The following is a 7,500-nucleotide window of genomic DNA, read 5'->3' on the forward strand; positions in this document are numbered from 1 at the left end:
TCTCGTGGTCATATTTAGTCTCAGATGGAGTTTACCACCCACTTGGAGCTGCACTCTCAAGCAACCCGACTCGAAGGAGAGGTCCCGCCGACGCTCGCACCGGCCGCTACGGGCCTGGCACCCTCTACGGGCCGTGGCCTCATTCAAGTTGGACTTGGGCTCGGCGCGAGGCGTCGGGGTAGTGGACCCTCCCAAACACCACATGCCACGACAGGCGGCAGCCTGCGGGGTTCGGTGCTGGACTCTTCCCTGTTCGCTCGCCGCTACTGGGGGAATCCTTGTTAGTTTCTTTTCCTCCGCTTAGTAATATGCTTAAATTCAGCGGGTAGTCTCGCCTGCTCTGAGGTCGTTGTACGAGGTGTCGCACGCCACACCGCCAGCCGGCTGTGCACGCTACCGAGTAAGTACCGGTATGCGAACCGCCAGGCGACGGGCGCGCATCGCACGTTTCAGGAGGCGCGGCCGGCCCCACAGGCGGCCGCGACGCTCCCAGGTCTGCGAAGCGGGGCAAACGCCGCGCGCTTCAGTATACGTAGCCGACCCTCAGCCAGACGTGGCCCGGGAACGGAATCCATGGACCGCAATGTGCGTTCGAAACGTCGATGTTCATGTGTCCTGCAGTTCACATGTCGACGCGCAATTTGCTGCGTTCTTCATCGACCCACGAGCCGAGTGATCCACCGTCCTGGGTGATCTTTTCTTAGTTTCCACTGTCTCTTTCAAGACAGTTGCATAGGCGGGACGTAGGCGTGTGGCGGCCCCTGTTCAAGCGTTCTGTGTCCAACGGCCTCACGGCCGATGGGCGTCGTACGGCTCCACACCGGAGCGGACAGGCAGTCGGGCGAAAGTCATTCAAAACCGGCGCCAGGCGCCAGGTGCCGCAGGCCAGCCGCTCCAGCGCTTCAGCGCTCGTACCACACAACATTGGCGTTAGTTTTGAGAAGCACGCGTGGTTCCGCACGCGGCGCACGGCTACTGCGAGCCGTACAGGTAGCGTGTTGCGCGACACGACACGCACATCGAACGACATGCAGTCTAGTCGGTAATGATCCTTCCGCAGGTTCACCTACGGAAACCTTGTTACGACTTTTACTTCCTCTAAATGATCAAGTTTGGTCATCTTTCCGGTAGCATCGGCAACGACAGAGTCAATGCCGCGTACCAGTCCGAAGACCTCACTAAATCATTCAATCGGTAGTAGCGACGGGCGGTGTGTACAAAGGGCAGGGACGTAATCAACGCGAGCTTATGACTCGCGCTTACTGGGAATTCCTCGTTCATGGGGAACAATTGCAAGCCCCAATCCCTAGCACGAAGGAGGTTCAGCGGGTTACCCCGACCTTTCGGCCTAGGAAGACACGCTGATTCCTTCAGTGTAGCGCGCGTGCGGCCCAGAACATCTAAGGGCATCACAGACCTGTTATTGCTCAATCTCGTGCGGCTAGAAGCCGCCTGTCCCTCTAAGAAGAAAAGTAATCGCTGACAGCACGAAGGATGTCACGCGACTAGTTAGCAGGCTAGAGTCTCGTTCGTTATCGGAATTAACCAGACAAATCGCTCCACCAACTAAGAACGGCCATGCACCACCACCCACCGAATCAAGAAAGAGCTATCAATCTGTCAATCCTTCCGGTGTCCGGGCCTGGTGAGGTTTCCCGTGTTGAGTCAAATTAAGCCGCAGGCTCCACTCCTGGTGGTGCCCTTCCGTCAATTCCTTTAAGTTTCAGCTTTGCAACCATACTTCCCCCGGAACCCAAAAGCTTTGGTTTCCCGGAGGCTGCCCGCCGAGTCATCGGAGGAACTGCGGCGGATCGCTGGCTGGCATCGTTTATGGTTAGAACTAGGGCGGTATCTGATCGCCTTCGAACCTCTAACTTTCGTTCTTGATTAATGAAAACATACTTGGCAAATGCTTTCGCTTCTGTTCGTCTTGCGACGATCCAAGAATTTCACCTCTAACGTCGCAATACGAATGCCCCCGCCTGTCCCTATTAATCATTACCTCGGGTTCCGAAAACCAACAAAATAGAACCGAGGTCCTATTCCATTATTCCATGCACACAGTATTCAGGCGGGCTTGCCTGCTTTAAGCACTCTAATTTGTTCAAAGTAAACGTGCCGGCCCACCGAGACACTCACTCAAGAGCACCCTGGTAGGATTGCAACGGGGTCCGCCTCGGGACGCACGAGCACGCACGAGGCGCGTCGCACGCCTTCGGCTCGCCCCACCGGCAGGACGTCCCACGATACATGCCAGTTAAACACCGACGGGCGGTGAACCAACAGCGTGGGACACAAATCCAACTACGAGCTTTTTAACCGCAACAACTTTAATATACGCTATTGGAGCTGGAATTACCGCGGCTGCTGGCACCAGACTTGCCCTCCAATAGATACTCGTTAAAGGATTTAAAGTGTACTCATTCCGATTACGGGGCCTCGGATGAGTCCCGTATCGTTATTTTTCGTCACTACCTCCCCGTGCCGGGAGTGGGTAATTTGCGCGCCTGCTGCCTTCCTTGGATGTGGTAGCCGTTTCTCAGGCTCCCTCTCCGGAATCGAACCCTGATTCCCCGTTACCCGTTACAACCATGGTAGGCGCAGAACCTACCATCGACAGTTGATAAGGCAGACATTTGAAAGATGCGTCGCCGGTACGAGGACCGTGCGATCAGCCCAAAGTTATTCAGAGTCACCAAGGCAAACGGACCGGACGAGCCGACCGATTGGTTTTGATCTAATAAAAGCGTCCCTTCCATCTCTGGTCGGGACTCTGTTTGCATGTATTAGCTCTAGAATTACCACAGTTATCCAAGTAACGTGGGTACGATCTAAGGAACCATAACTGATTTAATGAGCCATTCGCGGTTTCACCTTAATGCGGCTTGTACTGAGACATGCATGGCTTAATCTTTGAGACAAGCATATGACTACTGGCAGGATCAACCAGGGAGCTGCGTCAACTAGAGCTGAGCAGCCGGCCGCCCGGGAGTGTGTCCCGGGGGCCCGCGCGAACACGCAAGCGTCCGCTCAATTATTCTGCAAACAGGAGGAGGCTGAGCTCCCCTGCACAATACACCTCGAAACCCTCTCAGGTCCCGGCGGCGCGCAGCGCCGTCCTAAGTACTTGGTCGGGTTCGAGAGAGGCGCAATCGCCCGGAGTTTGGCGAGTAGACGCTTTAGGTGCGACCACCCGTGCTCCCAACTGAGCTTGCCGCTGCCGACAGAGGCCCGGGAGCGTGCTGTCGTGGCATTGCCGGCGGGAGACAACACGCGCCACCTACGGTGACCGGCAGCTCCAACGCCAGCGCCACAGAAGGACAAAAGCCCCACTTGGGTGCCGAAGCGAACTCTCCCAGCACAGCGCACGCGCCAACACGTCCGCACAGCTGCGATACAAACCACCTGCGAGAACCGCAGAGGCGACCGAGCAGCAGACGGCGTCGCGGCGCCGAGCGCCGGGCGGCGGCGCATCCTCAGCGCACACAGTCCTCAATCGGACCAGCACACTGCAGATGTCCACCGCGCTTCGCACCGGGCCCGCGAGGACCTACTTTGGCCGCACGGCGCCGCGTGCAGGGTGCGCCGGCGCGCAGCTGCGCCGCCTGCCGCCTCCGTCGGCCGGCGCGCCTGCCACTGGCCGCCCCCACCAGCCGGCTGTAGCGCGTGCGCCCACGCACCGCGCGGCCAGCACGCCGGGAGGCCCCCCCTCACCGGCCGGGGACGGTCCCACCCAGCCACCGCCGCGTATCGCTTCACACCCAGATGCCATTCACGTTCGTGGGCATGGTGGGTATCGCTGGAACAACCGGTTGGTAGCTCAACCGATCGTCGCCATCACTGATTCACCTCTAGCGAGAACAACCGCACCACAACGGTTTACCAGTTGTTCATTTGCATAACGTCACCAGCAAACGTAGGCGTCCATCGCCATTTGCAAATTCAACGATTGTTGCATGCCTGTGTCAGGTGTCACGACACACTATGTCTGCCCACATACACGCAACAACATGTGCACGCTTCGCGAACACGTGGAAGGTGGCCCCCGTACGTATGCGATGTCCATTGCGCGAACGACTGTCAACCGGCCTCTGTCGCATGTCGCAGATGTGGAACGCAGTGCACCATGCTATCACGGTGTGTGAGAAGAGACGACTACGTCTGACAACACGCGCCACTACATCAACAGACGGCTCATGCTGATCGCCATCCAGGGCATACCACACTGCAATCCAGCTCTTATAGGGAGACGACACGTAGCTGAGTGCACAACATTTGGACCGCATGGTTCGCCGTTGTTGGCGCAGTCGTTGTACGGTCACATGTACCACGATGTATCATTCAGTACATGAGGACCAATGTGCAGTACAGTGTGTGATTTGGACGTACAACATCAGCGGACAGTTGACACAGGCCGTACCACAGCGTAGGCTAAGTGCTTCGCACATGCGAATGCCAATGAACAACTGCAAATGCCAATGAACAACTGCAAAGGGCATTGAGCATGTACGTCCTGCTGCCATCCACATTACAGTGTATAGCTGCAAGGTGTTTAACATGAAGCGATACACTGGGGACCGGGCAGTGCGAGTAGCAAACTATATTGCGGGGGTTGCAGTTAGGCAACACTACACTAATTTAACGCGTCGTATGACAATTACAGAGCAGGTTAAGGCCCAACGTGTGTTGGGTTAAGGCCCAACGTGTGTTGGGTTAAGGCCCAACGTGTGTTGGGTTAAGGCCCAACGTGTGTTGGGTTAAGGCCCAACGTGTGTTGGGTTAAGGCCCAACGTGTGTTGGGTTAAGGCCCAACGTGTGTTGGGTTAAGGCCCAACGTGTGTTGGGTTAAGGCCCAACGTGTGTTGGGTTAAGGCCCAACGTGTGTTGGGTTAAGGCCCAACGTGTGTTGGGTTAAGGCCCAACGTGTGTTGGGTTAAGGCCCAACGTGTGTTGGGTTACGTTAAGGGGCAATGTGGGTTACGTTAAGGGGCAATGTGGGTTACGTTAAGGGGCAATGTGGGTTACGTTACGGCGCAATATAGGTTACGTTACGGCGCAATATAGGTTACGTTAAGGCGCAATATCGGTTACGTTAAGGCGCAATACAGGTTACGTTAAGGCGCAATACAGGTTACGTTAAGGCGCAATACAGGTTACGTTAAGGCGCAATACAGGTTACGTTAAGGCGCAATACAGGTTACGTTAAGGCGCAATACAGGTTACGTTAAGGCGCAATACAGGTTACGTTAAGGCGCAATACAGGTTACGTTAAGGCGCAATACAGGTTACGTTAAGGCGCAATGCAGGTTACGTTAAGGCGCAATGCAGGTTACGTTAAGGCGCAATACAGGTTACGTTAAGGCGCAATACAGGTTACGTTAAGGCGCAATACAGGTTACGTTAAGGCGCAATACAGGTTACGTTAAGGCGCAATACAGGTTACGTTAAGGCGCAATACAGGTTACGTTAAGGCGCAATACAGGTTACGTTAAGGCGCAATACAGGTTACGTTAAGGCGCAATACAGGTTACGTTAAGGCGCAATACAGGTTACGTTAAGGCGCAATACAGGTTACGTTAAGGCGCAATACAGGTTACGTTAAGGCGCAATACAGGTTACGTTAAGGCGCAATACAGGTTACGTTAAGGCGCAATACAGGTTACGTTAAGGCGCAATACAGGTTACGTTAAGGCGCAATACAGGTTACGTTAAGGCGCAATACAGGTTACGTTAAGGCGCAATACAGGTTACGTTAAGGCGCAATACAGGTTAGGTTAAGGCGCAATACAGGTTAGGTTAAGGCGCAATACAGGTTAGGTTAAGGTACGACATAGGTTAGGTTAAGGTACGACATAGGTTAGGTTAAGGTACGACATAGGTTAGGTTAAGGTACGACATAGGTTAGGTTAAGGTACGACATAGGTTAGGTTAAGGTACGACATAGGTTAGGTTAAGGTACGACATAGGTTAGGTTAAGGTACGACATAGGTTAGGTTAAGGTACGACATAGGTTAGGTTAAGGTACGACATAGGTTAGGTTAAGGTACGACATAGGTTAGGTTAAGGTACGACATAGGTTAGGTTAAGGTACGACATAGGTTAGGTTAAGGTACGACATAGGTTAGGTTAAGGTACGACATAGGTTAGGTTAAGGTACGACATAGGTTAGGTTAAGGTACGACATAGGTTAGGTTAAGGTACGACATAGGTTAGGTTAAGGTACGACATAGGTTAGGTTAAGGTACGACATAGGTTAGGTTAAGGTACGACATAGGTTAGGTTAAGGTACGACATAGGTTAGGTTAAGGTACGACATAGGTTAGGTTAAGGTACGACATAGGTTAGGTTAAGGTACGACATAGGTTAGGTTAAGGTACGACATAGGTTAGGTTAAGGTACGACATAGGTTAGGTTAAGGTACGACATAGGTTAGGTTAAGGTACGACATAGGTTAGGTTAAGGTACGACATAGGTTAGGTTAAGGTACGACATAGGTTAGGTTAAGGTACGACATAGGTTAGGTTAAGGTACGACATAGGTTAGGTTAAGGTACGACATAGGTTAGGTTAAGGTACGACATAGGTTAGGTTAAGGTACGACATAGGTTAGGTTACGGTACGACATAGGTTAGGTTACGGTACGACATAGGTTAGGTTACGGTACGACATAGGTTAGGTTACGGTACGACATAGGTTAGGTTACGGTACGACATAGGTTAGGTTACGGTACGACATAGGTTAGGTTACGGTACGACATAGGTTAGGTTACGGTACGACATAGGTTAGGTTACGGTACGACATAGGTTAGGTTACGGTACGACATAGGTTAGGTTACGGTACGATATAGGTTAGGTTACGGTACGATATAGGTTAGGTTAAGGTACACATTGTTGTAAGGAAAGGTTTAATGGGGGGCGGGGCGGGGCGGCCGGTTTGTTGATTGTGATTATAGTAAGTGGATGCCTGCGGCATCATCTGATTTGCCACGTCAGGATGCACCTTTGGCTCATGACAGGCGGCGCTCTCATTCCATGCTTGTGGCAGACCTGTGTCTTTCATTCCTGCCATTGTTTGTGTGCTGTGAGAGGAGGCAGTATTGTGATGTTGGGTGCACCCCTGTGTAGGACATGTGTGGGTGTTGGTGGCTTGGCTGAGCAATGGTGGTTGTCGGGTGGGTGGGATATTCTGTTTTCTGAGTGGACCTCCCAGTCTGGTTATGACAGTGTGGATTGTCTAATGTGGCGGAGAGGATGCACTGGGTGTTGTTCCATGCTGGTGCTTACATATTGTCTGTGTGCGTGTTACAGGCAGAGAGTAGTGCGTGATAAGGGTGTGTGGCTGACGTGTGGTTGTGATTGTGAGCAGAGTCTTTCAGCATGTATACGGACAGTTGTATACATTATCTGTATTCTGATGGCTCTATCTATTACTAATCAGCGCCGTGTATACGTTTAATCCGGTTCCAGTCGAAACTGTTGTATCTCTGTACATTAGTGACACG

General features: G+C 52.9%; 3 non-coding genes across 3 annotated transcripts in view; all 3 read right to left on the minus strand.

The window, feature by feature from the left end:
- LOC124591150 overlaps window positions 1-349 on the minus strand; it is a 4,223-nt gene extending 3,874 nt beyond the window's left edge. The window contains exon 1 of the ribosomal RNA XR_006976989.1: window positions 1-349. This exon is cut by the window's left edge and continues 3,874 nt beyond it. This is a non-coding gene — a ribosomal RNA (large subunit ribosomal RNA).
- A 188-nt stretch (window positions 350-537) lies between these two features.
- LOC124591144 lies at window positions 538-692 on the minus strand. The gene has a single exon (XR_006976983.1). It is a non-coding gene; the product is annotated as a 5.8S ribosomal RNA (ribosomal RNA).
- A 351-nt stretch (window positions 693-1,043) lies between these two features.
- LOC124591146 lies at window positions 1,044-2,953 on the minus strand. Its single transcript, XR_006976985.1, has one exon. It is a non-coding gene; the product is annotated as a small subunit ribosomal RNA (ribosomal RNA).
- Between the last annotated feature and the right edge of the window lie 4,547 nt (window positions 2,954-7,500).

Source organism: Schistocerca americana, unplaced genomic scaffold (genome assembly GCF_021461395.2).
Source record: "Schistocerca americana isolate TAMUIC-IGC-003095 unplaced genomic scaffold, iqSchAmer2.1 HiC_scaffold_809, whole genome shotgun sequence".
In the NCBI taxonomy this organism is placed as follows: Eukaryota; Metazoa; Arthropoda; class Insecta; order Orthoptera; family Acrididae; genus Schistocerca; species Schistocerca americana.